The 22,380-nt window shown below is 41.5% G+C and overlaps 1 protein-coding gene across 2 annotated transcripts in view; it reads right to left on the bottom strand.

The window, feature by feature from the left end:
- Positions 1-22,380, bottom strand: part of LOC111152682 (ceramide synthase 3) — a 120,619-nt gene that overhangs the window by 967 nt on the left and 97,272 nt on the right. The gene's annotated exons all lie outside the window — the stretch shown is intronic.

Genomic DNA, 22,380 nt, shown 5'->3' with positions numbered 1-22,380 from the left:
TATGGTGTATTAAAATTTGTCAAATGTACCTAAAGTAGTGCTTTTAAGGAAATTTATAGCACTAAATGTTTATGTTAGAAAAGAAGAAAATTCTTAAATAATTTGAGCTTCCATCTTAAGAAACCAGGAAAAAAAAAGCAAAATAAACCCAAAGCAAGCAAAAGGAAGGAGAAAAATAAATAAAGAAATCAGTGAAATTTAAACAGAAAAAAACAATAAAGAAAAGCAATAAAACCAAAAGCTGGTTCTTTGAAAAGATATATAAAATTGATTAATCACTAGCAAAATTGACAAAGAAAAAGAAAGAGAAGGCACAACTTGCCAGAAAATAAAAAGGAAATTTGACTATGGACACTATAGATATTATAAAAATAACAGAGTACAATGAACAGTTTTATGCATATATATTTGACAATTTAGATGAAATGGACCAAATCCTCAAAAACCAGACTACAAAATTCACCCAAGATGGCACAGATAACCTAAATAGTCATATAACTGTGAAAGAAATTAAATCAGCTAAAAATCTGGGAAAGAAAATCATCAGGCCCAGCAGTTTTCACTGGAAAATTCTATGAAACATATAAAGAAGAAATAACATCAAATTTCCACCAATCTCTTCCATTTGATAGAAGAAGGAATACTTCCCAGTTTATTTTATGAGGCCAGAATTACCTTGATATCAAGGTCAGAAAAAGACAATATAGGAAAGAACAACTACAGACCAATATCTCTAATAAGAGTATATACATTTTTTAAAAACCTTAATGAAAATATACAGTGGAAAAAAGACAGTCTCTTCAGTAAATGGTGCTGGGAAAATTGGACAGCTATATGTAGAAGAATGAAACTCGACCATTCTCCTACACCGTACACAAAGATAAACTCGAAATGGATGAAAGACCTCAACGTGAGACAGGAATCCACCAGAATCCTAGAGGAGAACATAGGCAGTAATCTCTTTGATATCAGCCACAGCAACTTCTTTCAAGATATGTCTCCAAAGGCAATGGAAACAAAAGCAAAAATGAACTTTTGGGACTTCATCAAGATCAAAAGCTTCTGCACAGCAAAGGAAACAGTCAGCAAAACAAAGAGGCAACCCACAGAATGGGAGAAGATATTTGCAAATGACAGTACAGACAAAAGGTTGATATCCAGGATCTATAAAGAACTTCTCAAACTCAACACACACAAAACAGATAATCATGCCAAAAAACGGGCAGAAGACATGAACAGACACTTCTCCAATGAAGACATACAAATGGCTATCAGACACATGAAAAAATGTTCATCATCACTAGCCATCAGCGAGATTCAAATTAAAACCACATTGAGATACCACCTTACACCAGTTAGAATGGCCAAAATTAGCAAGACAGGAAACAACATGTGTTGGAGGGGATGTGGAGAAAGGGGAACCCTCTTCCACTGTTGGTGGGAATGCAAGTTGGTGCAGCCACATTGGAAAACAGTGTGGAGATTCCTCAAGAAATTAAAAATTGAGCTTCCCTATGACCCTGCAATTGCCCTACTGGGTATTTACCCCAAAGATACAGATGTAATGAAAAGAAGGGCCATCTGTACCCCAATGTTTATAGCAGCAATGGCCACGGTTGCCAAACTATGGAAAGAACCAAGATGCCCTTCAGCAGACAAATGGATAAGGAAGATGTGGTCCATATACACTATGGAGTATTATGCCTCCATCAGAAAGGATGAATACCCAACTTTTGTAGCAACATGGACGGGACTGGAAGAGATTATGCTGAGTGAAATAAGTCAAGCAGAGAGAGTCAATTATCATATGGCTTCACTTAGTTGTGGAGCATAAAAAATAACTTGGAGGACATAAGGAAATGGAGAGGAGATGGGAATTGAGGGAATTTGGAAGGGGAGATGAACCATGAGAGACTATGGGCTCTGAAAAACAATCTGAGGGTTTTGAAGGGGCGGGGGTGGTGGGAGGTTGGGGGAGCCAGGTGGTGGGTATTATGGAGGGCATGTATTGCATGGAGCACTGGGTGTGGTGCATAAACAATGAATTCTGTTATGTTGAAAAGAAAAAAAAAAACAGCCCAAATCAAACCCAGTAATGTATAAAAATAATAATACATCACAATGAAGTGGGATTAGTCCCAGAAATGCAAGGCTGGTTGAAGATTTAGAAATCAATGAATGTAATCAATCCTACCAATAATCTAAAGAAGGAAAAAAATACATAATTATATCAGTTGATGCCAAAAAAATCATATGACAAAATTTTACATCCACTCATGTTTTTTAAAAAAATGCACCAAAGAAAGAGAAGGTAACATCATACTTACTGATGAATGACTGAATTTTTTCCCCCTAAAATTAGGGAAAAGGCAAGAATATCCACTTTCACCATTCCTATACAACATTGTATTGGAAGTCCTAGTGAACGTAATAAGGTAAGAAAAAGAAATAGAAGCCATACAGATTGGAAAGAAAGAAATGGCTGAAAAAGTGTCCTCAAAGATAGTAGGCTCTAATCCCTAAAATTTATGAATGTTACATGATATGGTAAAGTTTTTACAGGTGTGATTAAGTTAAGGATATTGAGAAGATTATCCTGCATAATCCAGGTATACCCTAAGGTTACCCCCAAGTGTCTTTTATAAAATATGCAATGGGAGATTCAACACAGAGAAGAGGCAATGTGAAGATGGAGGTAGAGACTGGAGTAATGTGATTATGAGTAAGGAATGCCGGCAGGCACCAGAAGTTGAAAGAGGTAAAGAATAGAATCCACCTACAGCCTTTGGAGAGACCACAACCCTACGACATCTTGAGTTCAGCTCAAATCTGATTATAGACTTCTGGCCTCCAGAACTATGAGAGAATAAATTTGTTCTTTTAAGCCACCAAGTTTGTGGTATTTTGTTATAGCAGCCACAGGAAACTCACATGATAAGCAATGTCTGACTAAAAGCAAAATTTAAATTTAATTTAACTGTAATATTTACAATAGTTTCCAAAATAAAATACTTGGGTATAAATCTAAAAAGGACATATAGGATCTGCATGTAAAACCTACAAAACTCTGATGAAATATTTAAATAATTGGGGACACATGCTATGTTCATGGATTGGAAGGTTAAACATAATAAAAATGTTAATTATCCCCACTGATTCCACACAATATCAGTGAAAATCTCAGCAAGACTTGTTGTACACAGAGATAAGCTGATTCTAAAATTTATATGAAAAAACAAACTAGAATAACTAAATCAATTCTGAAAAAGAAAAATAAAATTGGAGGACTCCAACTCCCCAAATTTAAAACTTTCTGTAGAGTTACCGTAATCAAAACTGGGTGGTATTAACAAAGGGACAGGCACATAGATTAATAGAACAGAATAGGGAATGTAGAAATAGACCCACTTACAAATATGGCCAATTAAGTTTTGACAAAGGTGCAAAAGCAATTTAGTGGAGGAAAAAAAAATAGTGTTTCCAAGAAATGCTGTTAGAACAGTTAGAAATCCATAGGCAAAAGAGTAAACTTTGACCTAAACGTCATACCTTGTACAAAACCGACTCAAATGGATCATAGATCTAAATGTAAAATATAAGACTAAAACTTTTCAAAGAAAACCCATAACCTTGGGTTGGGTGAGAAGTTCCTAGATGTGGCACAAAAAATAAACTCCATTAAGAGAAAAAACTAATCAACTGGATTTCACCAAAAGGTAACTTTTGTACTATAAAAGACACCATTCAGAGAATAAAAAGACAAGCTGCAAACTCGGGGATAATATTCACTAACCCTATAGATGACAGGTATACATCATAAAGAACTGTCAAAACTCAACAATAAGAAAAAAAAACAATTGAAATATGGGCAAATATATAAAAATAAGCATTTTCTCAAAGAGGATATAGGATGTCAAAGAAGGACATATATGAAAAGATGTTCAACATCACCAGCCATTAGGAAAATGCAAATTAAAGCCACAATGAGATACAACTAAGGGCTGCCTGGGTGGCTTAGTGGGTTAAAACCTCCGCCCTCGGCTCAGGTCAGGATCTCAGGGTCCTGGGATCTAGTCCCGCATCTGGCTCTGTGCTCAGCAGGGAGCCTGCTTCCCTCTCTCCCTCTGCCTGCCTGTCTGCCTACTTGTGATCTCTTTCTATCTCTGTCAAATAAATAAATAAAATCTTAAAAAAAAAAAAAACCTCATAGAACTTTACACCAATGGAAAAAAGTCTATTTTGCTGATGATGTTTAAAAATCAAACTTAAAAGTATTCCTGCAAATGGTATGGTTTTCCCGACAAACGTTTGCTAAGTCAAGTCTTCCTCATGTAGGACTTTTGGTTGTCAAGCTACTTTTACTGTTGGTGATTGGGATGTTTTCTATTTTCTTTATGCAGGGACTCCTTCAAGGGCCTATTAAACCCAGACTGGAAAAGAAAAAGACCACGGAAGATGGAGACCGGTTTCTGACACCCCATTTTTCAAGTTGCCAGCCAGAGCCTTATGAATTACTTTTTCCTTTTGTGCCCTACAGACTACACCTGACAACTTCCAGGTACATGTACCCAAATACCTCCTCTGTGTACAATCTTCAGGCAAACACGGCTTTTGTAAAAACCCGGTGTACATGTGTGCTGCTGCCTTAATTACAGAAATGTAATATCCTGGGCTCTTCTCTGTACAATCTGCTCTTTTCCACAAGACAGCAAAGATCTCCAAATAAACAAGGCTCATGGTAAACACTGAGGGACAAACTTGGTGTCGCCCCAGTTAAGATGCAATGGAGAAAGGCAGATGGGGCTTTTGGGGGAGCAGCGATGCTTGGTTGACGATTGCTTTCATGGGCCGTGCACCTTGGGTCTCCTTTTTCGTCTTCTAAAGACTTTTGTAGGGAACAAGGGGGAAATTTGAGTCGGAACAAAGAAATGAATTTCTCTCCAGAAAAACAGACTAGCATCTATCAGCCCATTTCTCCAGGACTTAAGGATCTGCTTCCGCTGAGACATAAATTGGTCCTCGAGGATGTTCCGCATCACCCCAAGCCGCATCTCCAGCACCCTTACCTCCAGGAAGGGGTCCAGGGCCATATGAGCCTTCTGGTAATTAAAAGCATCTAATGGTCCCAAGGGTTGGGGAGCATTACTGACTTTCAGTAAGCAGTGGCTAGGGATGCCCACTCTCCTACAACGCTCATGACATCCGAGTGTGCTGCCAGACCTCAGCGTATGTGAAACCCTGTTTAGCATCTAAAGCCATCTTACGTTCAAACACAATAATTTTTGTCTGGTTTTAGTAGAGTCTCAGTTTTCCAGGAAAGCAGCTATGTGCGCAATTCAAAGGAAGGCTATACTTTGTGTTGTTCAGAGCTTCTCAATTTCAGAAATCCTTGTCACCAAGGGCAGACAACACTAGGGGGCAGTGCTGAGTCCCCAGTGTTGAGTCATCCAGCGCTGAATCCCCAGTACCGCATGCCCGCGTGCCGAGTCTCCGCAGTGAGCGAGCACAACACCTGTTGACCTTGGGATGCTCTTGAGTATTGTCTAGCACACATGTTACATGTGAAATGCTGATTTTGTCTGAAATGCCTTTCTTTCTATTTCTTTTCTACTGCAGTTGTGGCATTCTATTGTTATTTTTTTTTTAAAGATTTTTTATTTATTTATCTGAGAGAGATAGAGCATGAGCAGGGAGAAACAGTAGAGGGAGAGGGAGAAGCAGACTCCCCGCTGAGCAGGGAGGACCCAATCCCAGGACCCTGGAGTCATGACCTGAGCCAAAGACAGGTGCTTTACCGACTGAGCCACCCAGGTGCCCCCGTTCTGTTGCTTTTTGAAATTATGATTACAGGTGAGTTGTATTACCCAGGAATTTAATTTCAGGCTAGTGAAGGGGGTATGGGTCCAACAGAATTGAGAACCACGGCCCTGGATGATGAATCCAACTCCAAAAGGATTTTCAGACAGTAAGAATTTGTTCGATGGATAATGTGGTTACACATTATGCAAGCTTAAATAATGTAAATTGGAAATTGCGTGGTATTCAACTACTGATAAAACTTCATATTCAATTTTGTCTTGTATAAAACGTAACAGCAATGAAAACCTTAAAGGGATTTTTTTTTTTTGCCACTGATCTAAAAATCCTCTGTGCTCTACCTATTCACCCCTCCCTCTCTCCCAACCCATGGTGACCACTGATGTTTTTACTGTCTCATAGCTCTGTCTTCTCCAGAATGTCACCTAGGTGGAATCATTCAGTAGGTAATCTTTTAAGATTGGCTTCTCTCACTTAGTTATATGCGTTAAGTTTCCTCCATGTCTTTTCATGGCGTATGAGTTCATTTCTTTTTATTGCTAAAGAATATTCCATTGTCTGGCGATACCACAGTTTATGGGTACATTCGCCTACTTGGGAGACATCTTGGCTGCTTCCAGGTTTTGGCAATTGTGGATAAAGCTGCTATAGACACTCATGCTATTGATGTCCACATACTGGCCATTGGGCTAAGAGTTAGTATGAACGATAACATTCCCTCCTCACAATAACCCAAGGACACTGGAGCCACTGTCTCTATTTTAAAAGAGAGAAAGCAAGACTCAGAGCTCAGCCTTGCAAGGCCGCACAGCTAAGAAAGACAGGATGAGAACCCTACTCTAAGCTTAGAAACTGAAACACAGTTCTCTACAGACCCCTGGTGGAGTCATATGCACAAACACTTGAGACAGGGGACCCAGGAGGCAGACGCTGGGTTCTGTTTGCGGTCAGTTGTCTGTATGAGAAAGCTCCCTCTCCCCTCCGACTGAGCAGAGCACCAGCTCTTGTCACATCTCTTCACCCTGTTCTGACTCTGCCCTTGGTACCTGACTCTGAAGCATAAAATTTGAAATAATGTAAAGCATCCCTAATTAATTATTTTTACTACGTGAGACAAACACACCATGTTTTAGTCTGTTCTGTGTCAGTTACAGCAGCGATGGTCAAGGCTCTGGAAACTGATTCCTGATGTGTTACTGGTCTGCCACCCACAGTTTGAAAATGGCTGGCTTTGAGTATGCAGGGAAAATGAAGCTTTCCCACATAGCTGAAATCAGACAAGTTTAAGATAGGGACTGTAATCCATGTTCTGCAAAGCACCTTTTCACAACTGCAAGTCTTTCCCGGTAATGACAACACTTCACAGAAATGAAAACCAAGTTGAGCTTGCTCTAGCGGAACAAGGAATTAAACACTTGCTAAAGGTCAAGCCACCGTGTTTTCTGAAACACTACCTGTGTGCTTTGATGGAGTGCCAAGACTTTGCTTACACAGCAGCAGTGAGTACCTTTCTTGGAATCAGCAACTTTCTTTCCCTGCATTGCCCTTCCCTTTCACTGTTCTCTGCCCACCGACCCCGCTCCTTCCCCCACTTTTAGTTGTCACTGGGTAGGAGAACTTGTTTCATGCAAATGTTGACCCAGAAGCCTCCTACAAATCATTAAAGGCCTAAGAAAATGCAGGCATAAAGAAGGATCCAGAACCTTCTTCGAAGAGTGAGTTGGATCTGGGCTTCAGCAGCCGAAGGGCTATAGCTCCTTGGTTCAGTCCTCACACTTGTCCAAGCATAGGGCAACTCACCTGCTTACCATGATCTGCCCAACTGGGCTTCCCCTCAGTGAGGGTTTCAGCAGCTGCCATTACAGAGAGCACATTAGTATTTGATAATTGTAGATAACCTTCCTCTAGAATTAGGAAAGATATCTAGCATGTAACTGAAGTTTTTCCAGAGATGACCTGGGCCCTCTAGAACACATTATTAACAACATTATTCATTCCACAATTGGAATTCATTCCACAATTCACTGCACAATTCCACCTTTGGTTACACAAAATGATGGTGAAAAGAATGAAGAAGTTATTCATGTAGGAGAGACCCTGTTACTAGTTGAAACAGGGCTTTGGAGCCCCCACACCACTAAAAGGCATGAATATTGGCAAAGATCATCTACCTGGCACTCCAAGAGGCCAGAGGAGATGTGTGGTCAGAGGATGGGTTGAAATCACAGTCACCATGAAGGGAGATTGGCAGTCAGTCTGAAGGTGTCCCATACACTAGGAGAAATAGGAACACTGGGACCAAAACAGCCTTCTTCAGTTAAAGTCATGCTGACATCAAAATACCCCTTTGAAGGGCAGGTTCTAGGAATGGGAGCACAGAGGTGAACTGAGACACATTCAGAGACTCAAGCATCCGAGCACTGGAATACCCTGAAAGCAATGGACAGTCTTTCAACTTTGCTATTTCTTTTTTTTTTTGGGGAGCTCATTAAAAAAAACAAAAAACAAAAACAAAAAACCTCAAACCTGTGATATCGCATGGTAATTGGCTTTGGTTGGTGTCATAGCTCTCGGACACAGAATACCAGGACCAAGACTTCAGGCACAGCCCCCACTCCCTATCATCCCGAGTGCAAGTCAAAGTAGTACCAAGTCTCTTACATTCTATGGAGTTTGGATCCAAGTTGCTGAAAACATGCCCTAAAGATTGGCTTATTCATGATTCCCAGTTTTTGTGACTGGTCTGCATACACAGAAAGTTTCCTCTTGAATTTCAGAGCCAGACTCAAAAGTTGCCTTTGATATTGCCCCAATTCACCAGTGTAAACTAGAATACTGATAACCTTTGAACAACATGGGGGTTGGGGACACTGACCCCCTGCATGGCCAAAAATCCATGTATAACTTTTGATTGGCCCAAAACTTAACTACTAACAATCTACTGTTGACCGGAAACATTATCAAGAACATAAACAGTTGACTAACACATATTTTGTTTGTTCTGTGCATCATCTACTGTATTCTTGCCATAAAGTAAGAAAGAGAAAAGGAAATATTATTCAGAAAATCATAAGGGAGAGAAAATACATGTACAGAACTGCACTGTTCAAACCCGTATTGTACAAGGGTCAACTGTATGTTCTATTTTCCATGGATGGCTTTTTTTCATTTTGCTTGCTGCCATCAATATATCTAATTTCCTTAAGAAATGAATTCATTTTTGCTAGGGCTTACAGCCTTTTAAAAATGAGCTTCTAAGAGAAGAAGCCAGTGTCAGGGCTAGGTGGATGCTAGAGGATGTCTTATCAAACATGTTCATTTTCCAGGTGAAATAAAAGCCACAGGGGTGCCTGGGTGGCTCAGTGGGTTAAAACCTCTGCCTTCGGTTCAGGTCATGATCCCAGGGTCCTGCGATCGAGCCCTGCATTAGGCTCTCTGCTCAGCAGGGAGCCTGCTTCCTCCTCTCTCTCTGCCTGCCTCTCTGCCTACTTGTGATCTCTGTCTGTCAAATAAATAAATAAGATCTTAAAAAAAGAAAGAAAGAAAGAAAGAAAGAAAGAAAGAAAGAAAGAAAGAAAGAAAGAAAGAAAGAAAAAAGCTACAGGACTTCATCCCACCCCAGCTGAGAACCCAGATTAGTGGCAGCAGAGTTCAGATCCCCCTGCATGGCTCTTGATAAAAATGCATGGTTTTCTTTCATAGTCTCTAGATTACCTAAAAATTAATTAAAAATGTGCCAGACTCTGTGCCAATTATCAAATTGTGATGGGTGTAGAAAACGATTGATTTCATAACTGTAATTTGCTTTGGGGATTAAAACCATTAAAATTAGTGCATTCTCCAATTTGCTACATATTGCGTCCTTTGGAAATGGCTGTAGATGCTATGGTTGGAAATTTAACAACTCTGCCCAGGCAAAGATCCAAAATGATTTTGACAAAAAAAAAAAAAAAAGAGAGAGAGAGAGAGAGAGAGAGAGAGAAATTCCCACTAGGATTTAGGTAAGCAAGGCTTAGAAATAACCGTGGTAAGGCAGAGGATTAAGTATATAGCCCAGGGGCGCCTGGGTGTCTCAGTCAGTTAAGCATATGACTCTTGATTTCAGCTCAGGTCATGACCTCAGGGTTGTGTGATCGAGCCCCATCGGGCTCCTTGTTGCGCATGGAACCTGCTTAAGATTCTCTCTCCCTCTACCCTTCCCTTGTCCACCACCCCTGTTCTTACTCCTTAAAATATAAAAAAAAAAATTATATAGTTCAGAAAATGTGTATTAAAACTGAGATGTTAAAGTTTGTTTCAAATATCAGCATCCAACAAAGAAATTATATGCTCCATTAAGAAGGGAAAATATCCAATGTGACAGAAAAGCAGGCAAAGGATATGAAGAGGCAATTCACAGATGGGGCTAATAAACTATACAAAATATTCAATCTTAGTAATCAGGAAAGTGCAAACTAAATGAGATACAATCTCACATTCATCAAACTGGTAAATAATGAAAAGTCTGATAAAACCAAAAGTTGGTGAGGATGTGGGAAAAGAGCGACTCTCATACACTTGGTTTGAAGAATCATTTGGTAGCATCCAGTAAACTTGACTTGGGAATCCTACCCAGAAACTCATATATGTTCCCAAGGAAACAGATATGAGAGTATACATACAATACAGAACTGGCTGTAAACAGGAGGATAAACAGAGTGTGGAATGTCTGATTCACGGCATACCATAGAGAAGTTAAACAGAATTGATCTACGGAGTTACATTTATTTATTGTGAATGTGAAGAATGAAGAAAGTTAAGCTGCACAATCATATTAGATCACAGATCAAGTTCATTAGATTACTAATTAATTAATTATATTAATTACTTAGATCACTAGGTCACAGCATTCATGCAAAGTTGACAAATATGGAAGCAATACTCTAATGTTTGTGACTATACCCAAGCACAGTAAGTACATAAAAGTATGGTGGGAAGGCTGCAGCTTCAGTGGTTCTCTTGACAGAGTGAGAGAGGGAGAGAGGGGAATGGGTTGGGGTGGGATATGCCAGAATATACCATCCGCCTTCCTAGTTTCTCTTAGGTGATTTCATCTAGCACACGGTAGGTGCTTGTATCTATTTGATGAGAGAGTGAATGAATGACTCTAACTTCTCAGTATTAAATCCCACCTAAATTCAAGTGACTCTCCAATTTTTTTAAAGATTTATTTATTTGAGAGGAGAGAGAGAGCATGAGAGAGAGAAAGAGAAAGAGAGAGGGAGAGCAGGGGGAGGGGCAGAGGGAGAGAGGGAGAGAGACAGAGAAAGAATCCTAAAGCAGACTCCATGCTGAGTGCAAAGCCCGACAACAGGACTTGATCTTACAACCCTGAGATCAAACCTGAGTGGAAAACAAGAGTTGGACATTCAACTCACTGAGCCACCCAGGTGGCCCATGACTCTCAAATTTATACCCCAGTGTGGATCTCTCTCCCTGGCTTCAAATGATCACATCTAGACGATCTCCTCTCAGTTGCCTAGCTGGCCCATCAAATGCTGGTCTCCCTGTTCAACACTTTTTCCCAGTCTTCAATATTTTGGCAAATGGCACTTCCATTCACTCAGTTGCTCCAGGCAAAAACTTCCAGGTCATCCTCAGTCCTGCCCTGCATGAGACACCTTGCTTCCCAGCCCATCGCACTCAATGAGGGTCTTTGATACAGACCTCTGCTCTTGTCTTCAGCCACCTCCAAACTGCATCATGTCTCCATGGCCAGGATCTAGCTTCTGTGCTGGCTTAGCCCATGGGCTGGCCACCACCTATGACCTCAGAATACTGGAGCAAATCAGTCAGCCAGGCTACACCACGCTGGCTGGCCTTCTGAGACGCAGCGCACTGGTTTGGGTCCCCAGGGCCCCCTGCTGACTTAGAGCACTCTGCAGCTAGACTCTTGACAGCCACTTCACATAGTTCTTGTGGGACAGTGGTGTTTCCTCCACTCAGAGGAGCCACATTGCCATTGTTGACGAGATTACTGAATGAGGAAAATTCACAAAGTATCTCACCTGCTCTTCTGTAGTGGTAGACAAAATATGGTTTGTTCTTAGACAACTGCAAACCACCAGCCTACATCTAAAAGGGAATACAGAACATTATCATGGCCCACAGCTGGGCAGCTAGAGCACAGTGGGGGCTAATCTATGCCAGAGTTTCTCAACTGGTGTGCCAGGGATTGGTTAAAATATGCAGAGACATTGATTATTTTAGCCCTTGGAGCAGCTACCAGAGCCATCGTATCCTCCTTCTTTGGACAGTTGCATTGGTTTTCCCAAGTGCACTGTCCAAGCAGCGTGTCTCCATGCTCTGAGGGGAGGAAGGTGTAGAAGCGCTGAGTGGAGCCGAAAGAAATGTTCCAATATGTCACAACCTGGGAAGATTTCCTCCTAGGTGTGGTGCCTTGAGCTAGAGATGGGAAGTTGTGTGGCTGAAACTTGGATTCACTGATTTCCAGGGAAGGGGAAGGTGTGTGTGAAGGGTAGGAGGTGAGAACTGGCTGACTCCAGGACATGAATGGTTCTGTTGCTTAGATCCAACACTCAACAAGGGTTAGAGGTGAAGAAATGACCGAGAGGAAGGGTCCTTAAGGGAATGAGAACGAACCATTCATTCTTACTGGCATGGTCAACCCTACCTCACCCTCTATGCCCTTCCCAACTCAAACTGTACATGACCATGAAGGAATGGGAAGTCATAGTGTTCTAAACATGATCGTCCTCTCCCAGTTCCAACTGAACAATAAACTACAATTTCATTCTCTCAATTCATCAGAACTTTGCAAATGCAGTTGCCTGATTTCAAAAGGAAATGGCTGGCAACCGTCATCACTTGAGTAATTTTTAACTGCCAATATTTACATCCAAAGAAATGCTACCCAGCTAATAATGTAGAGCTTGGCTTCTCAAGAAATAGTGTGTTTGGCTGTTCCAGAATAACCTACCTTCCCTCTGTACAGAATGACACAGGCAGGTGAGAAAGCAAGAAATAATTTGGGAACACCTCCAACCACAAAGCAACTCAGCCAAAAGAGAAATAAGTTCATCTATTAATTCCATGAATTTCAACCTGGGCAGTCTTGACATCATGGGGCACACAGTTCTTTTATGTGGGGACTGTTCTACCCATTAGGAGGGTTAACAGTATATATCCTTAGTCTCTGACCACTAGATACAATTGTGACCATTAGAAATGTCTCCGGAGATTTCCAAATGTCCCTGGACATCACCCCAGTTAAGAACCACTGGTTCAAAAAGTTATTTCTGGAGCCCATGCATTGTGCAAAATATCAGGGACTTGATATCTCTGTCTTGAGATAGCTTACGGTCTATGGAGAGAACCAAACCCCAAGAGCTCAAACACATAATAGTAAATACAAAGCTACACATTTATAAGTGTTATGAAGTAGAGATACCCCGATGTGTAAATTGGGGATCTCACTTAGATGGGGAGACATCAGGAAGGAAATGGAATGCAAAGGTTGTTACCTGAAGGTTAAGTAGGACTGGTCAGGGAAGAGTCGGGTAAAGGGCCTTGGGGGGGGCGGGGAAAGTCTGACGTGCTTAGGGTGCTTAGGGATCAGAAAGGCCAACACAGCTAAAACATAATAAGAAAGATGGAGCCTGTCCTGAGATGAAGTCAGGGAGGAAGCAGGGACCATATGATCAGTTTCACAGGTCACAGAAGTTCTATTTACTTGTAAGTCCAAAGAGAGGCCATTGTGCTGCACTTATTGAGATATGGAGAGCAGACCAGTGACTCAAACAGACAAGGTGTCTATACTCAGAAAACTTCTGCTCTAAGGGAGATGCTGGTTGATATATAACAGCAGACCCTATTGCTATAAGTGGTAGAGGGAATTCAGAGTGGCCACAGACAGACCTCTGGTGGCTGCGGGCGTGGTGCAGGGGAGAAGAGGCAGTGGCATAGGCTGGAGGTGCAGATGGGTTAATGCATGAGAGAGAACAGTGCCTAAAGCCCTCTGTATTTGGAAACGACTTTTAAGATGATCGAATCTAGTTTCTACTGATGCTGATAATGCCTTTTTGGATAACCCAAGCAAAAAACATACACACTCCTGCCTATACATCTCCAGTAATGACCGAGTAATTGTCTGAGAGGAGTCTGGGTACTTCCTTCAAACTTCCTTCAAACACTGGTCAGTTTTTCAGACATTGAAAGACAGTTAAATCCTCTTCCTGCTAAACATTCCCATTTCCTTCCACTGATCTCATATGATAGAACATCAGAAAGAACACTTCTCGGTGCTGTGGATCTCAGAGAACATTCTTCCATCCATACCCATCAGCCTGCATTGTACTATGTGCGTATCACAACCAACACCACTCAATTCAGACACGACTTACTACTTTCAACTCCACCAAAAAGAGGGGGAGGCGCATACAGTAAATGTAGTCAAACCCTTGTATCTGTATGCTTGGCTTTATTTTTTGTGTAATTTTTTCTTCATTTTAAGATTCCAGAATCTATAGATCTTTATCAATCAATCATGATTTGCCTGTTAGTGAAGGTAGATACATCCGGCCCTGGTATGGACTCCTAAGAACAGATTGCAAGGATTACCAAAAAAACAAATGCTGACAACGAGGGGAAAATAATAGTAATGCTAACAAGAGAAAATGCTCGTTTTGAGTAAAGAAGTCAACTCTGCCACAGCACTCCTGTACATCTCTGGGAAAGACATCTGCACCTAGGGTTTCAATAAACTGCAGAGCTGTGTTTCTGAAATGCCTTCAGGAAACTCTGGGCTTGGGAATCTGTGGTTCTCCAGTCATGTCAAAAGCCCAGGAGGTCATGAATGACTCATAATATTCCACTGCCTTTTGAATGGCTCCACGTCTAAATCCACAGCTGGCAATGAAACAAAGGACAATAGAATAAGCATTTTATGCTGTTTTGAAAGCAGACTTGTAGCTTTCCCTGTCTGAAAAGAAAAAGAAGTACATTCACTCAAGGAGTGCAATTTTCTGAACTCCTATCAAAATGCGTTCATTTTTGTTATACTGCTTCTTATTATCCAAGACGACAAGGTCACAGAAAAAAAAAAAGAGATTGAGTTTTTCCTCCATTTTTTTTCTCAAAGAAGTTGCATTAAATTTAAATTGGAAACTATCAAACCTAGTTATATGTGGACATTTCCTGTTAGTTACCTGGGTCCGAATTTTCTAGACCAATGCTTCTTAAACTTTAATATGTATATAAATCACCTAGAGTTGATGAAAATATAGACTCTCATTCACAAGGTCTCTGGTGGGCCCAGAGGTGCTGCATTTCTAACCAGCTCTAGGCGATGTCTGGGCTGACATTGTGGTTGGCAGGCTGTTTCTTAGGCCTATAGCCCCTCCCTAGATTGCCACTCTCTGTAAACAGAAGTTGAAGCAGAGGATCTTCTATGGGTCTTTCCAGTTTTAAAATTCCATGATTCCAACTCATTTTTATTTCATTAATATCTTTATGTCATGAGTCCTTTTAGTCCAGAGAGGCAGTAGAAAATTAGCAGTATGTCTCACTTCCTATAACAGATGGTTGTTTAAAAATAATTAGTAAATCATCTTATAAAATGAGTCATGCCTTTACTTCTCTAGAGAAATGTACTATTTAAAGAATTCTGGGTTTCTACGATGGAAACAATCTCCAAGTGTTTGTTTCAATAGTCAGAATTTTCTTTTACAAGGATTTTTTTAGCATTAACACCTGTGTAACATGAAAATCTACTGCTCTGATTAAAATTTGCAAGATGGGAGTATTCATGGAGGTCATGTCCAAAAACTCCACACACATGGGAAAGAAGGCAGATTTCTCTGCTTTTTAGAAAGCAGACCCAAGAAATGGAGAGCCATCCATGGACGCTTGCCCAGTAATGGAGAAGACACACATACATGCACACACACACACACACACACACACACAACACACACACACACACACACACAGGTGGTCTTCTCTACTTTCTAATGGTTCTCAACCTGAAAAGCAAATCAGAATCACTTACTCAGGAGAAGTAGTCTGTTAAAAAGTCTGATATCTGGGTCTTGTCTCCATAAATTCTGATTTAACTGATTTGAGTTTGGTCCTGACCATGAATATCTTTCTTTAAAGGCTCCACAGGCCATGCTAGTCAGGTGTAGTTGACATAGCTAATATGTAACCAGGAGATCTGAAATAAAAAGTGGGGATCCTGGGAGAGCTTCTTGTTGATGTGAGCAGTACACCTCACCCTGTATTTGCCTTAAATGTGATCACTATCCTCACCTGATGAAAATATGTATTGGATAGAAGCATAATGACTTTTTTCATGAACAGACTTATATAGAATATTCCTAAGTCTTTGATAGGGCTTTTAGAGAAAAGGACCTCAGGAACATTTAAGCATCTGTCATCAAATGTCATGTTTTCCTATTCGTAAGCAAAAGGTTCAAAGGATAAGCTGGATAAGTGAAGTGAAGTTTAATAATAAGAAATGTAAATTCCAACACAAATCATGACCATTGCCAGACAACCCTTGAATGGAGGGAATGTAGCTTGGCCCATGTGAAGAAGACCTAGGGTTGTTGTTTTTTTTTAAAGATTCTATTTATTTATTTGACAGACAGAGATCACAAGTAGGCAGAGAGGCAGGCAGAGAGAGGGGGAGGATGCAGGCTCCCTGCGGAGCAGAGAGCCTGATGAGGGGCTGAGGGCTCAATCCCAGGACGCTGAGATCATGACCTGAGCCGAAGGCAGAGGCTTAACCCACTGAGCCACCCAGATGCCCCAAGACCTAGGGGTTTTAATAGATTTCAAAGTTGGTATGAATTAGCAGTATAATGTGACTGCCCAGTGACTCAGAACAAATCTAGGCTGCATTGACAGAAGTAGAGTCTTCACAAAAAGAGATAACCGACCTACTTGTGTATTAGTCAGACCACATCTTGAAACTACTGTTCATTTAAAGGAGAATCTGGGAAAAATGAAACAAGAGAGGTAGTTGAAAAGACTCAACAGTGTATCTTAGGACGAGGGACAGTTGGAAGAGTTGGAGGTGTTTAACCTCCAGAAGCAGAGCCATGGTGAGGGAGGGCATAGGGTTGGTGTCTAAGGGCAGCTGGGCTGCTGTGTGTAGCTTCCATACTGAGACATCAGCAAGACGTCCTGGGAAACAGAGAACACTGTTCAGATTATCTATAAGAAGAAAATATACATCCAAATTCCAATGAGCCACCACAGCCCTCTAGCCTGTGGCTGGAAAGTGGAGAGGGCAAGCATAGAAAAATGAGCCGGGTGGGTGTAGTGACTTAGAAGAAGCACAGACAAAAGTCACTTCCAGAAAGAGTGAGGGAAAGCATATGTGCACAGCCTGGGGCCTGGTAGTTCCTAGTCCTTGCTAAGGAGAAGGAGCCCCAATGTGTATCAGATGGGGAGTGGAGCTTGTCGGGAAGAATCAGGTAAATAAAGAGGATGTGGTACTTGGAGATAACCAATGAAGGGAAAGAAGAACACAGAAGAAAAGTCAGGATCTTGCAGAACAGAAAGAGACAAGACGATAGACCAGCTATCATCCTCTCTTGCTCACCAACTGAAAACCTCTCTAGGGTAGAAAAGGAAGGGTAGGGGTGCCTGGGTGGCTCAGTGAGTTAAAGCCTCTGCCTTTGGCTCAGGTCATGATCCCAGGGTCTTGGGATCGAGCCCCACATCAGGCTCCCTGCTCAGTGGGGAACCTGCTTCCTCCTCTCTCTCTCTCTGCCTGCCTTTCTGCCTAGTTGTGATCTCTGTCTGTCAAATAAAAAAATAAAATCTTTAAAAAAAAAAAAAAAGGAAAGGAAGGGTAGTGGGGTTAGCCAGCCCACTATAATTGAGTATAACATCAGAGACTCCATGAGAACAGATCCCACAGGAGAACAGATCCCACCACCTGTCCCATACGCAGGGGAAGAGAAGTACCTTTGTTATTCTAGAGCCAAGACCTACAACAACCAGTGCGATAGCCACTCACCACACGTGGCTTCTGAGCATTTGAAATGTGGTCAGTCCACATTGAGATGTGCTGTAAGTGTAAAATAAAATCCACACTGGATTTCAAAGACTTAATGTGAAAAAAAGAACGAAAGAATCTCATTAATAATTTCTGGTATTGATTGCTGAATTGTGATATTAACCTTACATATGATTATAATCTTCCCCTGGTTAAAATATTGACCAGGCAAAATATATAGCAGGCAAGACTGAAATGATAATATTTTGCTTCTATTGTGTTCAATATATTACTAAACTTAATTTCACCTGTTCCTTATGAGTTTTTAAAAAACACTACTAGATAAATTAAAATTATATGTGTGACTCACATTATGTTTTTATTGGGCAGCACTGGCCTAGAGGGAAAGATCAGGAAAAAAGAAAGATCTACCTAACAGTTATACTTGTTTGAAAATGAAATAGGCTGTCTCAGGAAGCTTATATACTGTTGTTATTTGGAAAATGAAATACTGTGACAACTGCTTCTGGCCAGGATAGAAAAACAAGATTAGATTATCCTAGCATGTTAGACAACTGAAAGCTGGATAAAATATATCTAAAAAAAAAAAAAAAAGCAATAGTTTTTAGACATTTAGACTTACAATAAGCAGCTCAGGATCATGGTTCCTGAGACAAAGAAAATGAAGGAGGGGAGTGTTGCAGTGGTGACCGCACACCATCTTACTGCTTCTGAGCTGAAGCCCAGACAGATCCCAGAAGTGCCACTGAGTTGAGGAAAGAGAATGTGGAGTTCCCCAAAGCGAAGCTGGTGTTTGTGGGACAGAATGCTGGAGAGAAGGGAGGCACATAGAAAGAGAGCTCCTGAGATGCTCAGTGGAATTCCCTTCAGTCCTTGATCGAGCACTGACCTGTGCAGGTGAGTCAGGAAACTACCAAAGGCCAGGCAGAGATTCACCAGGAAAAATTGGCAAAACAACCCCGGGAGCTCAGACTGTGGTCATAGCTTGTTGTCTTCTCACCAGCCAGAGTGAAACGAACTCTTAGTTTATGCACATCGAGGAGAATGCTACGATGCACTTCACTTAATAGCCATTGACTGAGGCTATTCTGGGCTCACTCTAGCAAAGCTTAAAAACAAGCTTTGAAAGGATCAGACTTCCAAGCAACTTGATGCTATACAAAAACAAAATACACTAATTGTACTACATACAAAAACACTATTTTTTTTAAAAGAGTTTATTTATTTGACAGACAGAGATCACAAGTAGGCAGAGCAGCAGGCAGAGAGTGAGAGAGAAACAGGCTCCTCGCTGAGCAGAAAGCCCGATGCGGGGATCGATCCCAGGACCCTGGGATCATGAGCCACCCGGGTGCCCCCCAAAACACTATTTAAAACAACAAACAGACCAAAGCCACTATTTAAAAGGAATACAACAAAATCCATCATCCAACAATGTAAAATTCAAAATGTCTAGCATCTAATAAAAAATTAGCAGGTTTGCAAAGAAGTTGGGAAATAGGGCACATAACCTGAACAAAATTCAATGAATAGAAATAGACCCAAGATTATCAGAGATGACGGAATTAGCAAACAAAGATGTTAAAGTAGCTGTTATAAATATGCTCCATATATTCAAGGAAGTAGAGAAAAACACAAACATATTTTTAAAAAATGGAAGATATAAAAAAAGACCAAAATATAATTCACAGAGATGGAAAATAGAATATCTGAAATTAAAAACACACTAGATTGGATTAACTGCTGATCAGATACCACAAAAGAAAAAAAATCAAAGATTGTGAAGTCATAGTAATAGTAATTAATCAAAACGAAGCACAGTAAGGGAGTGCCAGGGGGTTCAGTCGGTGAAGCACACACAAATGAGTTTTCAGGAATAAGGTTTCTTTTCTGTTACATAAAGCTCTCTTCTGAGACTTACGTAGTGTAGAGTGGGAGGAGAGAGGACCACCGGAAGGGTGTGGCCACAGAAATTCATGAGATATTAACAGAGACAGTAGACCTCTCCCCTACATGTGCTTTTACCAATCTCTCTGGCCCAAGCACCCACTAATTCACCCCCGTGGTGTGAATGTGTAGATTTAGTAACAAGCCATGAACTGTGCTTGTCCCCTCGTCTAGGCTGATACAGAAACAGAAACTCAAGTCCCATATAAGACATCCGCGTGTATACATGTGTTAATGTGCCTGTGCGTGTGTCTGTTTCACTACTAATAAAATGGAGAGTATCTGTTGCTTTTAGGAGTATATAAAATTCAATTCCATTTTTATGGAAGGATTTTTATTTATTATTATTTATTTATTTAGAGAGAGCATGAAGGCATGAGTGGAGGGGGAGGGGAAGCAGGAGCGGGAGAGAGAGAGAATCTTAATCAGGCTTCATGCCCAGCATGGATCCCAATGCAGGGCTCAATCTATTGACCCTCATCATGACCTGAGCCGAAATTGAGAGCCTGACATGTCACCGATGGAGTCACCCAGGCGCCCCAAGGATTTTGTGAACTGATTTTTAAAGCCAAGTACAAGAGATGATCTTCTCCCATCCCTCACGTCTTTTTCAACTTCTGCGAGATACGACCCGTGTGGCTCAAGGAAACATCAGAGTCAACATTTGGGACAGAGGAAAGAAAGGGCAGGACCTGAGTGCCTACTGCTACCCTTAGAGATGCTTTCCTGGAACAAGTTTCCTTTGAAAAAGTCCCTTCCTTTTACAAAGGCTTCAGCTGATCTCCTGCCCATCCAGTGACCAGACCAGTCCCCGTACCTCCAAAGGACTAGTATCTTCGAAACCACTGTTAGGAAACACCTAAGACAAGAAATGTAGGAGTATGCACAAAGGGAGCTAATGCGGGATAAAGTAAGTACGGAAAATTCACAGGCGATTAAAATTCACAGGCGATTTCAGGGAAGTGAGATTTGATGCTTTTGAACAGACACCAAACAGCTGAAAGCTACAGATAACAGTCCTCACTCGGCTGCTGGCGTCCAGCCGCTGCCCGTGCCTGTTTCCCAAGGAACGGAGGATGGATTGAAGAAAACTGAAACAAAATCTCATTTGACTGATTTAAGAACACTAATACAGTCTTTTTCCATCAGAGGCCCATGTGCTTGGAAGGAAGAGCTGAGAAGTCAGCCTGTTTTCGTCAGCAGCAGGAAGAGGGGTCATAGCACCTGGACACAGGTACCCACTGTGACTACGGAAAGAAGAAAACAATTTGGAAGAAGATACTAGAAGAATTTCCAAAGAGCTTGGGAACGGCTATCAAACAGCCCAGTATCTAAAGAAATCCCTGGATAATGGTATCCTGCTGTAGAAAAACATTCACTGAAAAGGACCCACTGTGTGGGTTCCTGTCGTGGTTCGAGTAGCCTGAGGAAGGCCCTCTGTCCCACTGAGCCTCTACTTTCCCACCGGGTAGATGAACCCCTCTTTCCAGTTCTGAGTTGTTTCCGCCTCAAGATGTGAGTGTGAGGTTGGGTCTCCTCCTGCGCATTTATCTAGGTGCCCTGGTTGTGCCTAGGGGTCTGTTATGAGGCCCCTGGGTCCAGGGCAAAGAAACAGGGATTCTGCTGGAGGCAGGGATCTGGGAAGAGGCCAATTTGCTCCCGGGTCTCTCACTCATGATATGTTTTCCTTCTTTTTTATCTTGGAGCCACGCAGATGGCTGCTGCTTCTACTCTGATTTCTTTAAATAACTTCACACCTTCAAGTTCATAAAAACTCAGATTTATGATTGCCTTAAGCCACAAAATCCCCTAATGGGGATAGGCCTAGGGAGATTTTCTAGAGAATGCCCTCTCCGAAGAGCCGAACCGGACTTCAGGGATTACTGACAAGGGGATCACAAAGGGAACTGCCGAGTCATGATAAGATTATGAAGTTTGTAGTGAAAGAACATAGAGAAGCCCACGCTGCATGATTCCAATTATATAAGGTATAAGAAAGTCGAGGGGTGCCTAGGTGGAGCAGTCCATGAAGCGTTTGGCTCAGGTCATGCTCTCAAGATCACGAGATCGAGCCCCGAGTTGTCTCCATGATCAGCATAGAGTCTGCGTGAGACTCTCTCTCCCTCTCCCTCTGCCCCTCCAAATGCCCCCTCCCCCTGCTCTCTCCCTCAGTAAAATCAATCAATCAATCTTTTTTTTTTTTTTTTAAAGAAAGTTGAAACTGATCTATGGGGATGGAAATAAGAACAGTGGTTGCCAATGTGGGAAGGGGTGAGGACCCACAGTAGGCACTAAGAATTTATAGGGCCAGGGGAATGTTCTGTATTTTAACAGAGGAATGGTTGCGGGCTCTGTACATTTATTAAAACTCCCTGAACAGGAAAAAAGATGATGAAGTGTGTGGGAGCTGAGCCTACATCACACTAAACGCACACACGGACAAACACAGATAAACACAGACACACTGAATACCTATCACTCGTGTTTGGCGGACACAGAGCTACTGGGGAGGCAGAAGATCACCACGGCATTAGCAACATAGGCTGTGAAGTCTTGGGCTTTGCGGACATGAAGCCCACCCCTGTGTG

The sequence above is a fragment of the Enhydra lutris genome, unplaced genomic scaffold (genome assembly GCF_002288905.1).
Source record: "Enhydra lutris kenyoni isolate GAN:26980312 unplaced genomic scaffold, ASM228890v2 scaffoldscaffold29, whole genome shotgun sequence".
Classification (NCBI taxonomy): domain Eukaryota; kingdom Metazoa; phylum Chordata; class Mammalia; order Carnivora; family Mustelidae; genus Enhydra; species Enhydra lutris.
Note: the sequence above shows the minus strand (reverse complement) of the source record. Positions and strands in the feature narration are given on the sequence as shown.